This window comes from Globicephala melas, chromosome 6 (genome assembly GCF_963455315.2).
Source record: "Globicephala melas chromosome 6, mGloMel1.2, whole genome shotgun sequence".
Classification (NCBI taxonomy): Eukaryota; Metazoa; Chordata; class Mammalia; order Artiodactyla; family Delphinidae; genus Globicephala; species Globicephala melas.
Genome location: NC_083319.1, coordinates 24,104,739 through 24,121,710, shown reverse-complemented (window position 1 = coordinate 24,121,710; position 16,972 = coordinate 24,104,739). Strand labels below are relative to the sequence as shown.

Genomic DNA, 16,972 nt, shown 5'->3' with positions numbered 1-16,972 from the left:
TTTTAATTTCTGGAGGAATTGCCATGCTGTTTTCCCTAGCATCTGCTCTATTTTATATTCCAACCAACAGTGCACAAGGGTTCCAATTTCTCCACGTCCTTCCAACACTTGTTATTTTCTTTTTTTTATCATAAATGGGTGTTGAATTTTGTCAGAAGCTTTTTCTGCATCTATTGACATTATCATATGGTTTTTATCCTTCAGTTTGTTAATATGGTTTATCATATTGATTGATTTGCGTATATTGAAGAATCCTTGCATTCCTGGGATAAACCCCACTTGATCACGGTGTATGATCCTTTTAATGTGCTTTTGGATTGTTTGCTAGTATTTTGCTGAGGATTTTTGCATCTGTGTTCATCAGAGATATCGGCCCATAGGTTTCTTTTGTTGTGACATCTTTGTCTGGTTTTGGTATCAGAATGAGTTTGGGAGTGTTCCTCCCTCTGCTATATTTTGGAAGAGTTTGAGAAGGATAGGTGTTAGCTCTTCTCTAAATGTTTGGTAGAGTTCGCCTGTGAAGCCATCTGGTCCTGGGCTTTTGTTTGTTGGAAGATTTTTAATCACAGTTTCAATTTCAGTGCTTGTGATTGGTCTGTTTATATTTTCTGTTTCTTCCTGGTTCAGTGTCAGAAGGTTGTGCTTTTCTAAGAATCTGTCCATTTCTTCCAGGTTGTCCATTTTACTGGCATATAATTGCTTGTAGTAATCTGTCATGATCCTTTGTATTTCTGCAGTGTCAGTTGTTACTTCTTTTTCATTTCTAATTCTGTTGATTTGAGTCTTCTCCCTTTTTTTCTTGGTAAGTCTGGCTAATGGTTTATCAATTTTGTTTATCTTCTCAAAGAACCAGCTTTTAGTTTTATTGATCTTTGCTACTGTTTCCTTCATTTCTTTTTCATCTACTTCTGATCTGACCTTTATGATTTCTTTCCTTCTGCTAACTTTGGGGTTTTGTTGTTGTTGTTCTTCCTTCTCTAATTGCTTAGGTGTAAGGTTAGGTTGTTTATTTTAGATTTTTCTTGTTTCTTGTGGTAGGATTGTATTGCTATAAACTTCCCTCTTAGAACTGCTTTTGCTGCATCCCATAGGTTTTGGGTCATTGTGTTTTCATTGTCATTTGTTTCTAGGTATTTTTTGATTTCTTCTTTGATTTCTTCAGTGATCTCTTGGTTATTTAGTAGTGTATTGTTTAGCCTCCATGTGTTTGTATTTTTTAGTTTTTTCGCTGTTATTGATATCTAGTCTCATAGTGTTGTGGTCGGAAAAGTTACTTGATACGATTTCAATCTTCTTAAATTTACCAAGGCTTGACTTGTGACCCAAGATATGGTCTATCCTGGAGAATGTTCCATGAGCACTTGAGAAGAAAGTATATTCTGTTGTTTTTGGATGGAATGTCCTGTAAATATCAATTAAGTCCATCTTGTTTAATGTGTCATTTAAGCTTGTGTTTCCTTATTTATTTTCATTTTGGATGATCTGGCCATTGGTGAAAGAGGGGTGTTAAAGTCCCCTACTATGATTGTGTTACTGTCAATTTCCCCTTTTACGGCTGTTAGCATTTGCCTTATGTGTTGAGGTGCTCCTATGTTGGGTGCATAAATATTTACAATTGTTATATCTTCTTCTTGGATTGATTCCTTGATCATTATGTAGTGTCCTTCTTTGTTTCTTGTAATAGTCTTTATTTTAAAGTCTATTTTGTCTGATATGAGAATTGCTACTCCAGCTTTCTTTTGATTTCCATTTGCATGGAATATCTTTTTTCATCCCCTCACTTTCAGTCTGTATGTGTCCCTAGGTCTGAAGTGGGTCTCTTGTAAACAGCATATGTATGGGTCTTGTTTTTGTAACCATTCAGTGAGCCTGTGTCTTTTGGTTGGAGCATTTTAATCCATTTACATTTAAGGTAATTATCGATATGTGTGTTCCTATTACCATTTTCTTAATTGTTTTGGGTGTGTTATTGTAGGTCTTTTCCTTCTCTAGTGTTTCCTGCCTAGAGAAGTTTCTTTAGCATTTGTTGTAAAGCTGGTTTGGTGGTGCTGAATTCTCTTAGCTTTTGCTTGTCTGAAAAGCTTTTGATTTCTCCATTGAATCTGAATGAAATCCTTGCTGGGTAGGGTAATCTTGGTTGTAGATTTTTCTCTTTCATCTCTTTAAATATATCCTGCCACTCCCTTCTGGCCTGCAGAGTTTCTGCTGAAAAATCAGCTGATAACCTTATGGGGATTCCTTTATATGTTATTTTTTATTTTTCCCTTGCTGCTTTTAATATTTTTCTTTGAATTTAATTTTTGTTAGTTTGATTAATATGTGTCTTGGTGTGTTTCTCCTAGGGTTTATCTTGTATGGGACTGTCTGTGCTTCCTGGACTTGGGTGACACTTTCCTTTCCCATGTTAAGGAAGTTTTCCACTATAATCTCTTCAAATATTTTCTCAGACCCTTTCTTTTTCTCTTCTTCTTCTGGGACCCCTATAATTTGAATGTTGGTGAGTTTAGTGTTGTCCCAGAGGTCTCTGAGACTGTCCTCAATTCTTTTCATTCTCTTTTCTTTATTCTGCTCCCTGGCAGTTATTTCCATCATTTTATCTTCCAGCTCACTCATCCGTTCTTCTGCTTCACTTATTCTGTTATTGCTTCCTTCTAGAGTATTTTTCATTTCAGTGATTGTGTTGTTCATCACTGTTTGTTTGCTCTTTAGTTCTTCTAGGTCCTTGTTAAATGTTTCTTGTATTTTCTCCATTCTGTTTCCAAGATTTTGGATCATCTTTACTCTCATTACTCTGAATTCTTTTTCAGGTAGGTTGCCTATTTCATCTTCATTTATTTGGTCTTGTTTTTACCTTGCTCCTTCATCTGTAACAAATTTTTTTGTTGTTTCATTTTTTTTTTTTTTTTGATGTGTGGTGCTGTATTCCTATCTTACTGGTTGTTTGGCCTGAGACGTCCAGCACTGGAGTTTTCAGGCAGTTGGATAGAGCTGGGTCTTGGTGCTGAGATGAGGACCTTTGGGAGGCCTCACTCCGAATGATATTCCCTGGGGTCTGAGGTTCTTTTAGTCCAGTGGTTTGGACTCGGACCTCCCACCACAGGAGCTCGGGCCCAACCTCCAGCCTGGGAACCAAGATCCTGCAAGCTTTGTGGCTCAGTAAAAAAAAAAAAAGAAAGAAAGAAAGAAAGTAAAAAGAGCAGTACAATATCAAAGAATATAAAACAAAATAAAATTAGAAAGATAAAAAATATATTAGGAAAAATAAAGCTATAACTGAAACAACTGCAACAAGGGAAAATAAAACCACAGCAGAAAAAAAAAGGGGGGGGGGTTGGGGAACAAGCCAGAAGGAGAGATCACTAACAAAGTATAAAGAATAAAATAAAATTAGAAAAATAGAAGATTTATTAGGAAAAATAAAAATAAAAAAGAATCAACAACAATGAGTCAACAAGGTAAAACAGAACCCCAATCTAAAATAGGAAAAAAGAAAAGAAAAAAAAAGCCTTGGCTCTTGGGGTGGAGTTTAGGTGAGGGGTGGAACTCAGGCAGGGGTGGGGTTTTGGGTGGGGCGGGACCTAAGGGGGTAGGGGGAGTGACATTTGAGTGTGGGGCGGGCCTAGGCCAGGCATGTTCAAGCATGGGGCGGGCCTGTGCTGAGGACCTACTCCGGGAAGGGGTGAGGCAGCACGTGGAATGGAGGGCCTCTGGAGTGTGGAGTGTCGGAGTTTGGAGGTAGGGCCCTGAGTGGGGTTTAGGCCAAGCACGGTTGGAGGGGGTCTCAGAGTGTGTCTCCGAGTGTAGAGGTGGGGCCCTGGGTGGGGGTGTAGGGGCGGGGCTTGGGCTCTGCACAGCAGGAGGGAGGTTCCGAGGGCCGGGAGCCCAACAGACTCCCTGGTGCCTAAGTGGACAGGGAAAGCGCTGGCCCCGTTCCCTTCTGTTCCTTCGTGCCCCTCCCCCACCATCTCCCCCAGGGTCTCCCCTGTCCCTGCTGGACCCCTAACTGTGGGTGGGTCCCATTGGGGGTAGGAATTCCTTCCCTCCCCCAGCTGCCCCTCAGGGGTGCCAGTCCAGAGGTCCGGCCTTTACTTTTGCTCCCCCTTCCCTGCCTCCCTCCCACTCCCTCAGGACCCACGCGGCTGGAGGGGGTCTCAGTGGGCAGAGGATTAGGCCCAGGATCTGAGCAGGCTCCTGGGGGCCCGAGTGGGCAGGGGAAACCTGGCCACACTCCCTTTGGATCCTCTGCCCTCCCAGTGGTCCCCCAAAGTCCCCCTTCGGATGTGGGATCCCTTCCCTCCCCCAGCTGCCCCTGTGGAAGTGGAGGCGGGTGCCAGTCCCGTCCCGCCTCCACTTCTCCTCCCCCATCACTCCCCCCAAGTCCCACGTCCTACTGGTCCCTGGGGGTTCCTTCCATCCCCTTAGGTGTCTGTGGTCCCCCATTGGTGCCCAGTAGGTGCCCCAGTTGTGAGGAGACGCGAATTCCACGTCCTCCTAGTATGCCATCTTGACTCCGCCCCCTCTTTTATTTTTTTTATGGTAGCCATCCTAATGGATGTGAAGTGGTATCCCACTGTGGTTTTGATTTTCTTTTTTTTTTTTTAAATTATTTATTTATTTTTGGCTGCGTTTGGTCTTTGTTGCTGAATGGGGGCTACTCTTCATTGCGGTGCGTGGGCTTCTCATCACAGTGGCTCCTCTTTATTGTGGAGCCCCGGCTCTGGGCGCGCGGGCTGCTGTAGTTGTGGCACATGGGCTCATTAATTGTGGCTTGTGGGCTCTAGAGCCAGGCTCAGTAGTTGTGACGCACAGGCTTAGTTGTTCTGCAGCATGTGGGATCTTCCCGGACCAGGGCTTGAACCTGTGTTCCCTGCCTTGGCAGGCGGATTCTTAACCATTGCGCCACCAGGGAAGTCCCCTGTGGTTTTAATTTTCATTTCCCTAATTATTAGTGATGTTGAGCATCTTTTCATGTGCTTATTGGCCGTTTGTATATCTTCTTTGGAGAAATATCTATTCTAGTACTTTGTCCATTTTTGAATCAGGTTTTTTTTTTTGTCCTCAAGTTTTAGTAGTTCTTTGTATATTCTGGATATTAATGCCTTATCAGATATGTAATTTGCAAATATTTTCTCCCATTCTGTTGGTTGCCTTTTCACTGTGTTAATAGTGTCCTTTATTGCACAAAATTTTTTCATTTTGATGAAGTCCAATTTGTCTATGTTTTCTTTTGCTGTTTGTGCCTTTGATGTCTTATCCAAGAAAATCAGAGGCAAATCCAGTGTCATGAAGCCTGTTTTCTTCTCTCTATGCCATCTTGATCCAGCCTCTAATAGCGGTTTCTATTTGTCTGCTAGTTAAACATAAATATCTATCTTTCCCCCACCCTGCCCTTGTCATGAGCATGACTGTTTAAAACCTGGCAATTTTGCTATCAATACACAATATAGATACAGCTGCTCTCTGATGAAAGGCTAAGACAAGCTGGAGTGAGTTCTGAATGACCTTGATCTTAACCCTCATCACAGTGAAAGGGACTGGTGAAGAGTAGAGTAGGTGTTTTTGGAATCAAAAGGGCCTCACCCCAAATCTGCCTGCCTCTGCCACTGCTAGCTGGGTGGTTTGGGGCAAGTTCTGCCTCTTTGAGCTTCAGTTTTTATTTTATTGTTTATGTTTAAAATGGGGATAATAATACCTACCTTGAGGTGCAGTTGTGGGAATGACAGATAATGTGTATACATATCTGGCTCTTGGAAGCTGGAAGTCCTAATTATTAATTATTGCTGTGTTAGACTTGGTTGTCACCCAGTACATCTCCTCTACTTGACCACTAGCCCGTGAGCACCTCCAGGGACCAGTGTAGCACATCTTCATTTCTGGATCCCAACACTTGGTCCCAAGCCTAGTCAGTGGTAGGACCTCTGTAGGCCTTTGTTGAGTGAATGATTTGGAAGGTGAAAAAACATTCCCTTGCCACCAGCCTGAAAGCCACATCCCTGTCATGGCATATGGGTGTGAACTTGTGGGTCTGAGGATTCACGTGAAACACATTCTTGCTCTTGGAATGTATTTCTTTCCACATATGGATGCCAAACGATGTCCAACTTTTCCTCTCTCCTCTTCACTGCTACTGTTTTTGGTCTACTTTCCAGGTGAAACTGATCCTGCATCCCAGAGGGAATTTTGGAAGAGGTTTCTGTGGAGGTGAAAACCAAGTGCCTGAATGGTTTTATTGCTGAAAGTCCTGAATCTGGGAAACCTCTCAGTCTTGGAGTTTCCCTCAGAATGAAAAACAAGGGGAAGCTGACTGGCAGGTACACGGACAAGACAGAGATCTTTTGAATTCCCAACTTGATCAAAGTTTGGTTTGATAGATTCTGTACGGTTCGGTTAGGTTACATTGAATTTGGTAGTTAGAAGAGTATGGAGCAGGTCAGATTTTTGTTCTGGTTCCATTCAGATTTTTATTCTCTGTGCAGAGTAATACCATTGGCAACTTTAAGAAAGTTACAGCGTGCAGTATTTCTTGACATGCTAAAGTGGCCAACATTGAGACTGAGGAAATACATGTATTAATTTTGGATCATAGTTACTTTTCTGAGCGTATTTTTGGACTGCAGTTTGCTGTCATCAACACCAAATCTTCCTCGGTGAAGTATTTTCTCAAAGACAAGTCTTCATGAGTAATCATCAGAGAAAGGAAGCAGGTTAATTTTACTTTGAAAACTCTGTTGGGTGCCAAAGCTGGTAGGATGTGCAAAAATACAGGCTTGAACTGTTTCAGAAATGGATTTTAAAAGAATTGTGGCTAATATTTTTCATCCCAGTGACTATTTCTGAGTTCAAATTTAGTGGAAGATGCTTATGATTACTTAACAGAAACATGTCAGACAGGTATTTTATATCCTGGTACGTTCTTTATGCTCTCTCACTGGGCCAGCAGACTCCATATATCTCGTTCCCACGGTCTAGACCCTCCCTAGTGTTGTCAGCCCACCATTGACAAGGTCCAGTTTAAAACACAGATCTGAGTAAGTCATCCTCCTGCTTAAAAATCCTCACTAGCTATCCCACTTCTCCCAGGATAAAGTCCGAAGACATCCCAGGCTTGTGTGAGCTGATCCTCCGTTGAGCCTATAAGCTTGCTTCCTGGCCCTTTCATAGCCTTTTTAGAACCCTTCCCTTATTCACATAACAAAAAATTAGCCATTTCAATCTAAACAAGTTAGTGGCATTTAGTACACTTACAATGTTGTGCAACCACCGCTATGATCCAGTTTCAGAATATTTTCATCACCCCCAAAGGAAGCCATGTACACATTAAGTAGTCACTCCCTATTGCCCTTCCCCCAGCCCCTGGCAACCACCAACCTACTTTCTGTGTCCCTGGACTTATCTGTTCTGGACATTTCATATGTACAGAATCATTGTGTGGAATATTGAATGGAATCATGTATAATATATGACCTGTGTGTCTAGTTTCTTTTATATAATACAATATTTTTGAGGTTCCTTTGCATGGTGACAGTACAGTATTAGAAATTCATGCCTTTCTATGTTTGAATAATATTCTATTGTATAGATATAGCACATTCATCTGATGGTAGACATTTGGATTGTTTCCATTTTTTGGTTATTATGACTAGTGCATGCACGTATGTATATTTGCTTGAGTACCTGTTTTCAATTCTTTTGGATATATAGCTAGGAGTGGAATTGCTGGGTCATATAGTATTTCTATGTTTAATGTAGAAGAATTGCCAGACTGTTTTCTTCCCTTTTCTCTCATGTTTCTATAATACAATATATTCGAGAAAATTTCTACTGTAGTACAGTTATAAGATACCTTTAGTTATGACAGGCTGTATATGTATCTGACAGCAGGGATTAGGTCTTATTTATTTGTGAATCTCCAATACCCGGTACAGGGCTGCACAGAGAAGGTACTCAAAAAGTGTTTGTAGAATTGGATTGACTATAGAGGGGTAATATGCAGTTTTATCCTTGAGGAAGATGTGGTGTATGTGGTAAGGCTGTGAATATGAGTGATGGGCTAAGTGGAGATAGGGGGTGGGTGACGTGAAGAAGACCCTCCCAACTTCTTTGGACAAAGGGAAAGGAAGACCAGTGTGGTAGAACTAGTTATCCATAGACCTGGCTTCTATTGCTGGTTTGCCTTTAACTAACTCATTATAATTTTCCGAGAAGTTCAATTCTCCTCTTTGTCAAATGAAAAGATTGAATATTTTAGTGATATTCCATTTTTGGGGGTTTGTTTTAAGCAACGGGAACTGTTTTATTCATATGAACTCACTGGTGGAAGCCCAGTATGCCTTGGTGGGGGGAAGGGCAGAGTGCAGAGCAGGGCACAGACCAGAACACAGGGCAGCCCCTATCCCTGCAGCCCCAAGACCTTGGCAGGACTCTGAGACTCAAGGTCCCAGCACATTCAGTAGCTCTGAGAGACCTCTGTTCTAGAAAGATCAAGGAAGCATGAATGCACACAAGTACATATTATTCTGCAAAAAAAGAATTTTTTCCAAGCAATAGAGGGGAGCTTAAGGATTGAGACAGCAACTTCAATGGGAAAAGAACAAAAGATCTGATGAAAAATTACAGTGAGTAGTACATTTGGTTAAAAAGGGGGTCCCCAACCTCCTTCTCACCTCCTCATACTTAAAAAGAAAAGATGTTACAGGTTGACTTCATGAACAGAATTGTCAAACGTTTGTACTCTCCTAACTGAATGGATTCCCGCTCCATGAGAGCACTTCCTCTGCAAATGTCCTGCCTGGTATCATAGCTGAATGTGTCGTTGGGCAGGCCTGGTCTGGTCCTTACTTTCTGGGTTTCCTTTTTTTTTTTTTTCTCTCTCTCTCTCCTGGCAAAATGTCTTGAAAACATGACATTTACACTCCACCCTCATGTTATCTTTTCTCTCTAGTTCTTTGCTTTCGAACTAGCCTTGAACATCGTGAGGGTTAGCTGAGGCCCCCAGACCGCTTCCTGGCACGCCTATGGCATCAACAGGCCATAACCTTTCTCTCCACCGGATTGCTGCTGATGCTAGGCTTGCTTTGGTCTTGTTCAATTTTTTTATTTCTGCTGAAGCTCATTTTTAGGCAACACTTCTGAAAACATACTGCCTGAACCTCAAAATCTCTTCTATTTATTCAGGTTGAGGCACAGACGTTATTTAGGCACTGAGACCGAAGTTGGTTTACACGGATGTCTGAATTAGCCCCCAAACCATGTTGTTTTTATTGTGAATATCCCTACATGTCATCATAGAAACATAGTTCAAACAGTGTAACTGCAAACAGTATTCACATTCCACTATTAACCCTCTTGTTCATTTTTTTTTTTCATTTTTATGTGAGGCTCTTCTGGAAATTCTACAACTTCTTTTAAAACAGATTTTCTGGACAATGAGTGTCCCTTTTGGAGGTAGAGCCCTATTATAAAAATAGAAAGGAAATTCAGTTTCAATATCCCTCTGATTTTACTTGCTTAACAGTTGCTTTCACTCCAAAATGGGCATGAACGTAAACACTGCAGTATTTTCACCATTTCTTTAAATGCTTTTTAAGAAAGGGAACTTACAGTTTTCCGGAGGATACCTGTATGACGTTAATCTCTCTCGCTCCGCCATGATGCTGTGGGACTAGTGGAGGATTGGATGCCGTAATCCTTTAAATAGCACTTCAAAAATGATTTAGAAAAGCTAAAGTCTGTCTTGTAAACCCCAGAACTTGTCTCAGATCTTGCCTTGATCAGCTTCCAAAGTATAATGCAACGTGATTATGTTCCTCTGGGGAAACCTGTGAAACAGGTCTTTGAGCTCCATTGGATGTGTCAGAGTTTTAATTGATTCTTTACCATGTCTCTGCCCCCCCAATAGTAGTGCTAAGGACAGGACATGTTTTATGGGAACAGTCACCCAGAGCTTAATTTGTTGTTGCGTAGTAGACAAGACTATTTCCCAATGAAATTAAATCTGTTTTGTGCCCTGAGAGTTTCTTCCTGATCAAGTGTGGTCTGCTGATTATTGAGAGTGCAAACCTTGATAGCCTCCAATTAGCGCTGATACGATTCCAGGGAAAACTTACTCCCTGTTCCTTGCCAGTTATAGAAAAACATTTTGGTTGAAAAGAGGTGTGCCACAGAACTCTGTTCCTTGAGTTCATTTACTTTTCTCTTGCTTCTTGGATCACAAGACAGAGGTGAGCCACACGCCCTTATTACAAGCCATATAAAGTACCTCACATATATTTTCTCATTTTGTCCTCATGATAACGTTGCAAAGAGGGCAGGCAAGTATCACTGTGCCCATTTTGCAGGTAAGAAAACTGAGTCCCAAATAGCTTTGCAACTTACTTAAGGAACCACCAGTAATAAGCACCAAGTAAGGACTAGAAAGCAGATACTCTTTTTAGTAATTACCCTCTTTCTTGGACAGTAGCCAAGACTGCTCTACCTAGAGCTTACTGCAGTGGAATTTCTGCCCCCCAACACAATTCGTTTATTCATTCAATCAACAAACACTTGCAGTGAGTATGAATTTGGGACCTCAAAATTCAGATCTGCAAAACAAAGGTAGATTTATTTTTAAACTTCAAGTAAATTCTCTCTTGGGTCCTCATTCCTCCTGGTGGCAGAAACTTGTCAATTCTAGGTTTTCTCTGCCAGCTCAGGGAATTTCCCCCTCCTCCCTTTTCTTCTGTAGTTGTATATAAGTTCAGGCCATTGGAAGGTTTGTGTGTGTGTGTGTGTGAGTGTGTGACAGTGTGTGTGTTATGGAGATGGTAGATGCATATGGCCTTCGGGGGTCTTGTTACTCTGATTGCTGTTGAAATGTGTGGCCCATCTGGTCTTGCAACGTTTGGAAGTATTTGGTAAATACTAGCACTTATTGCTATGTGATTTTTTAAAAACCCTGCTCTTGAGGCATCTGTAGAACTGCTGGCTTGCCTTCTTTCATCTAGCTTCTGTGTCCTCCTTGTAAGTATGAGAGACACTTGACTGCCCTCCTGAGCTACTCTGAGGATTTGGGGGAATTTCATAGGACTGTCTCAGGCCTCTTGGTCTAGCCTTGTCATATGTCTTTTTTATTCAAAGCTTCTCGCTCCTACCCTATTGTGTGTGGGAGTGGGGAGAGGAGACTGTTTTCCCACCTCCTCAGGTATCACCTTGTGTGAGGCATAGATCTCCTCTACCCCTGGATCTACCAAACCAACCTGGGGTGTATCTCATTTCCCTGACTACACACATATCCCCTCACCCTGGCCTTACCCAAGGGAAGGAGGGAGGGTGGGGTGAGGGGCATAAACAGGGACATTCTCCATCATCCAAGTGTCTGCTCTGCTGTCCAATGCTCTCCTCTAGAGCAGGTAAATTTTACTTCCTCTGGGTCAGGGGGTGGGATGGAGGTGGGGAGGAAGGATTAGCCCAGCAAGTATTCATCCAAATTTATTATCTCTGCCAGGAGCTCAGCTTTTGAAGGTCAAAAGCTATGAGTTAACTATTTTTATTCTCTCTTCCTTGAAGCAGTAAAGGTGGAATGTCTTAGCTGTCTAGGCTGGGGGACGAGCAATGGGGTACACATAACTCTGTGTGTGTGTGTGTGTGTGTGTGTGTGAGAGAGAGAGAGAGAGAGAGAGAGAGAGAGAGAAGCTGTTAATGCCTCATAATATTACCCTGAGTTTTGTCATTTTTGCCTAACATGTTCCAGATTCTCTGCCAGATGGGGAATATAGAGGTGAGCAGGCTATATCCCTTGCCTAAGATGTTTACAGCCTAGTGAGAAAGGCAGAGACAAGGAGGTTGGCCCTAAGACGAGATGCAGGCTGAGAGTGGTGTGCGCTATTTAAACCAGCGTAGTGTGCTGGCTGATTGGAAAGATGTATAAGGTGCCACTGGTACCCTTTCCCGAAGACCCAAGCAAAGACTTTACAATTCTACAGTTTCCCTGTTATCCAAGCTATTTGGTGCTCACCACTTTGGGTAACTGATCTGAACTAAGATGTAAGTGGAAAGCAAAAGGAAAATTAATAGTAAAACAATTATAATTTTGTATCTATGATCTCACAGGACCTTCTCCACCTCCGTGAGAGCTTGTAGGGTTATCTCCACGTGGCCCATATACAGCCAGGGTTACTTAATAGCATCTTCTAGGTACCACTGCAAGCTGAGAAACATTAATTTGGCATTATGAAATAATTTGACGCCGGACCCAGCTTCCGGTTCTGGTGGGCATTTGTCTGTTGGCTGTTGTGCTACGTGTCTTTGGCTTGTGAGCAGATGGTGGGCAGGCATCATGGATCAGGTAATGCAGTTCGTTGAGCCAAGTTGGCAGTTTGTGAAGGACTCAATTCGGCTGGTTAAAAGATTCACCAAACCTGATAGAAAAGAATTCCAGAAGATTGCCATGGCAACAGCAATAGTATTTGCTATAATGGGATTCACTGGCTTTTTTGTGAAATTGATCCATATTCCTATTAATAACATCATTGTTGGTGGCTGAATACCTTTGTAGAAAAGTGTTTTTCATCTTGTGGATTGGTGAACAAGTAAGGATTTGAGACACTCATGGAGTAAAAATTTGCCTATATGTTTTGTGTTTTTCTTTCATTTTTTTTCTTCCAAGATGTTTTCTATTTGTAAATTAAAATAATTTCAAAATATATAAAAAGTAGTAATTTCAACTTTTACTTCTGTTTCTCAAAAAAGCCTAAAAGAGAGTATGTTCATTACATAGAGCAAATTCCCTCCTCTTCTTTCATCTTCTCTTTTCTCCTTCTCTCTCTTCCTCTTCCCTTCCTATTTGTCCTATCTATCTGTCTGTCTATCTATCTATCTATCTACCTATCTATCCATCCATCCAGCTATCCATCTATCATCATCTATCATCCATTCATCTGTCTCATGGCCAGCTTTGCTCTTTTCCCAGTCCAAATTCCCACCCCAGATCTCTCAACCTGAGCTGGCATAGTCTTTAGGGAAAAAAATAAACATTTTCAACCATTTCCTGTTTTACTTTCCTCTCTTGCTCTTTCTCCTTTTCTTTTTCCTCTCCTTCCAGTCTAGTAGCAACCTGTCATTTTAAATACAAATCTAAATATTACTTTAGCTACATATTATAGATCTAGAAAAAAGTCTGGTGAAGACAGAACCATCCTTAGCGCACTGGGGGTGGAGGTCGGGGTGATGAGTTGATGGGAGAGGCAGAGGGAGAGCCAAGGAAGCAAAGACCGTTTTCCTTAGTGGATGGAGAAGGTGATGTATTATTATTTGCAAGTCTATATTTTTGATCCCTGTCAAACTCTTTTACAGATGGAGAAACTGAGGCCTGGAGAATAAAATAAGCTGCCCAAGGTCGCACAGCTGGTAAGTGACAGAGCTGTGGTTTAAATCCAGATCTTTGACATTAAGTGTTCTTCCTACTCACAAGTGGAGTGAATTCCCGGTTTCTCCCATAATTCAAATGAGAGGAAAATTCAAATAACGAAGATTCTCTCCCCACCCCTCAAAAGTAGTAATGGAGAGGACAGTTAATGGAAAAAAGATGCCAGGTCTAGCATGAGAACTATGGTTTGTTGGTTCCTTGATATGGAGATGGTAATGGCCACCCACTGCCAGAAGGGAGGCAAGAACCAGGAGAGGCAACAAGATGGAGGGAGCTGAAGGCCTTGTGAATTAACAGTATTGGAATTACATGGGTTCCAAAGTTTGTGTTTTAAGTGTCAGCCACAGGGAAACCTGAGAGATCTGGGTTACTGCTGAAGAAAAATATGTTACACAGTGAGAATAGAAAAACCCAGTACTGTTTCCTGATTACTGTATTGTATAGTACATGGACCTTTTAAAAACATTAAAACGTATAGCAGAAAGCGAGCAGCCCATGTAATACCCCAACTCACACACCCATAAAAGTCATAAGAAAATCTTCGTATTTTTTCTATACAAATACTAATATGGTGGTAAAATAGCAGGATATCATTCACAATCTGTATGAAATCTTGCAATCATATAGGTTCCTTTACCTGTACCCCTTTATGTTATAGGTATTGTGGTGATTACATCTACATACATTGAAAACCCCATCAGACAACTCTGTCATTACTGCTTTAAACAGTCATACGTATTTTAAGGAGCTTAAGAGATGAAAATTAGTATCCATTTACTCAGATTTTTACCATTTTTGTTGTTTTTCTTTCATTCTTAAAGTTGCAAGTTTCTCTCTGGTATCAGTTTCCTTTTGCCTAAAGAATTTCCTTTAGCATGTATTTTAGAATCTGTCTACTGGTTACAAATTCTCTTAGATTTCCTTCATTTGAGAATGTCTTTATTTCACCACTTTCATTCCTGTAAGATATTTTCACTGGATATAGACTTCTGGGTTGACACTTGTTTTCTTTCAGCACTTTTAAAGATGTTCAACTGTCTTCTGGACTCCATGGTTTATGATGAGAAATCAGTAGTCATTTGAATTATCTTTCCTCTAAAAATAATGTGTTGTTTTCCTCTAGACTCTTTCAAGATTTTAAACTATTTTTTTCTTGGTACTTAATAGTTTTATTATGATGTGTCTAGGCATGGTTTTCTTTGACTTTATCTTGATTGGGCTTTACTGAGTTTCTTAGATCTGTAAATTGATGTCTTTCACCAAATTTGGGAAATTTGGGCCCTAATTTCTTCAAATGTTTTTATGTACCAATATCTATTATTCTGGGACGCCAATGGCATGAATGTTAAACATTTTGATCTTGTCCCACAGATCTCCATGGCTCTATTCATTGTTTTTCAGTCTTTAGTCCCTCTATTATTTAGATTGGATAATTCCTATTCATCTGTTTTCAAGTTCACTGACTCTTACCTCTATCATGTCCATTCTGCTATTGAGTCCATCTAGTAAATCTTTTATTTCAGATTATATATTTTTCAGTTTTAAAATGTCCCTTTTAAAATAGTTTCTATTTCTCTGCTGAGAATGTTTATCTTTTCATTCATTTCAAGACTATTCTCCTTTATCTTATGGACCATCGTTATGATAACTACTTTAACATCTTTGCCTGATAATTCCAACATCTGGATCATCTAGGAGTTGGCATCTTTTGTCTTTTCCCTTGAAATTTTCTTCTTTTGTGTATGCTGGGTAATTTTGGATTGTATTCTGAACATTTAAAATATTACGTCATGAGACTCTGTGACCTATTAAAATCCTCCGGCAAATGTTGATATTTATGTTTCAGCAGACCTTATTAGGTTCAGACTGCAAAATCTGTATCCCCTTCTGTGGGTGACTTTTCCAATGATAGTTTTCAAACTGTTGCTATGGTGTTTTGGGTCTGTCCCATGTTTGTGCTACTTAGGGGTGAATCTGAGACTTGAGTGGTGGTTTAAATCATACTTCAGTTCTCAAAGACTTTTCCATGGTGCTTTGTATCTGTCTTGTGCATTCACAGCTCAGAGTCAAGTCTGGGCCTTGTGTAGGTTTATACACAGAATTAGAAAATTCCTTTTTCTGACTCTTTCCTCTCCAGGATTCTTCTCTGTGATCTAGCCCATAGAGGACTCATGATCCTCTGCTCAGAAAGATGGGGTTTTACTTAGGGTTTTATCTGTCTGTATCCTTTCTGCTATAGCACCCCTCCATGACTGGGACCCACCCTCAGGGCAAAGAAGCAAGAGAAAAAAAGAGAAAAAGAAAACAGGGATTCCTCACATACTTCTGGGAGTGCAGGGGCCTCTTTCCCCAATTATCCTCGTCAGAGAAACAGAGTTCCTATTGGAGTTTCAGCTGCCTGCACTGCCACCACACAGTTCCATGACTGGGGCTTGTCTTCAGGTCAAACCTGGGGAGCTCATCCCTGGACAGGTTGCTGCTGTAATTGTTTACTTCCCTTCTTGTCTCTTCTGTTTACTTTTCAGAGTCCTCAGGTAGTTGCTTTTTATATCTTGTACATTGTTTTTAGTTGTAATTAGAGAGAGGTAGGCTATTGTGGGCTTCATCCATCTTGTGTGGCACCAGAAATTCTTATAATCCTTTTAAAGTTTCATCTTTTTACTTTTAAATCTTTGCTCCTTCTGGAATTAATTTTGATGTAAGGAGTAATGTACACTCTTATTGTTGTTATTATTATTATCCTAGGAAATCTTTGGTAGGTGAATAAATCAGGAGCCGTAGTGGAAAGACCATGGGATTAGCAGTTGCATCAGTCTGGGTTCAAATGACTCCATCACTTACAAGTTCGTGACCTTGGGCATAACCTCCCTAATCTCAGCTTCCTCATCAGTACAGTAAGGATAATGACTAGTATCTGTTTCACAGAGTTGCTGTGAATAGTAAATGAGATAATGCTAGTGAATTATTTTGCATGGGGTCTGGCACTTAGTAGGGGAATTAATAAATGTCAGTTATCGTGGCTATGATGATGGTGATAAGTATTGTTGTCATACAAGTAACAAGACAAAGTCATTACACTTGAGAGTCAGGTGCACTGAAGGCTTAGGGGGACGTTACTTAGTCACAGTACATATGTCAAATCATATAGAAAGCTGCTCTCTGTCCCAGAACATGTGTGAGGTCTGAATCAGTGACATGGATTTGAGTTTGTAGGATAAGGAAATGTGACTGGGAGATGGAGAATGTTGTAGGTAACACATTCATAGCTCCCTCAGTTAATGTTTGTAGACAAGGAAAATGAAGAATCCTACATTTTAGAAAATGGTGTTTTTCAAATTGGAATCAGAATCATCTGGTCTACTTGTTAAGATGCAGATTCTTGGGCCCCACTCCTGACCTAAGAAATTAGAACTGTGGGCAGGGCCTGGGAATATGCATTTAGCAGGCTCCCCAGGTAATTCTTTTTTTAAAATAAATAAACAAAGAAACAATTAATTAATTAATTATTTTATGGCTGCGTTGGGTCTTCGTTGCTGTGCGCAGGCTTTCTCTAGTTGCAGCGAGTGGGGG

General features: G+C 40.8%; 1 protein-coding gene and 1 pseudogene across 1 annotated transcript in view; both read left to right on the top strand.

Annotated features, from left to right (window-relative positions):
• Positions 1-16,972, top strand: part of PALM2AKAP2 (PALM2 and AKAP2 fusion) — a 638,407-nt gene that overhangs the window by 22,953 nt on the left and 598,482 nt on the right. Inside the window, exons 2-3 of the mRNA XM_060300637.2 lie at positions 6,150-6,311; positions 13,330-13,383. The gene's annotated coding sequence lies outside the window, so the exon portion shown is untranslated. The remainder of the gene's footprint in view (positions 1-6,149; positions 6,312-13,329; positions 13,384-16,972) is intronic.
• Positions 12,306-12,671, top strand: LOC115854606 (protein transport protein Sec61 subunit gamma pseudogene; annotated as a pseudogene).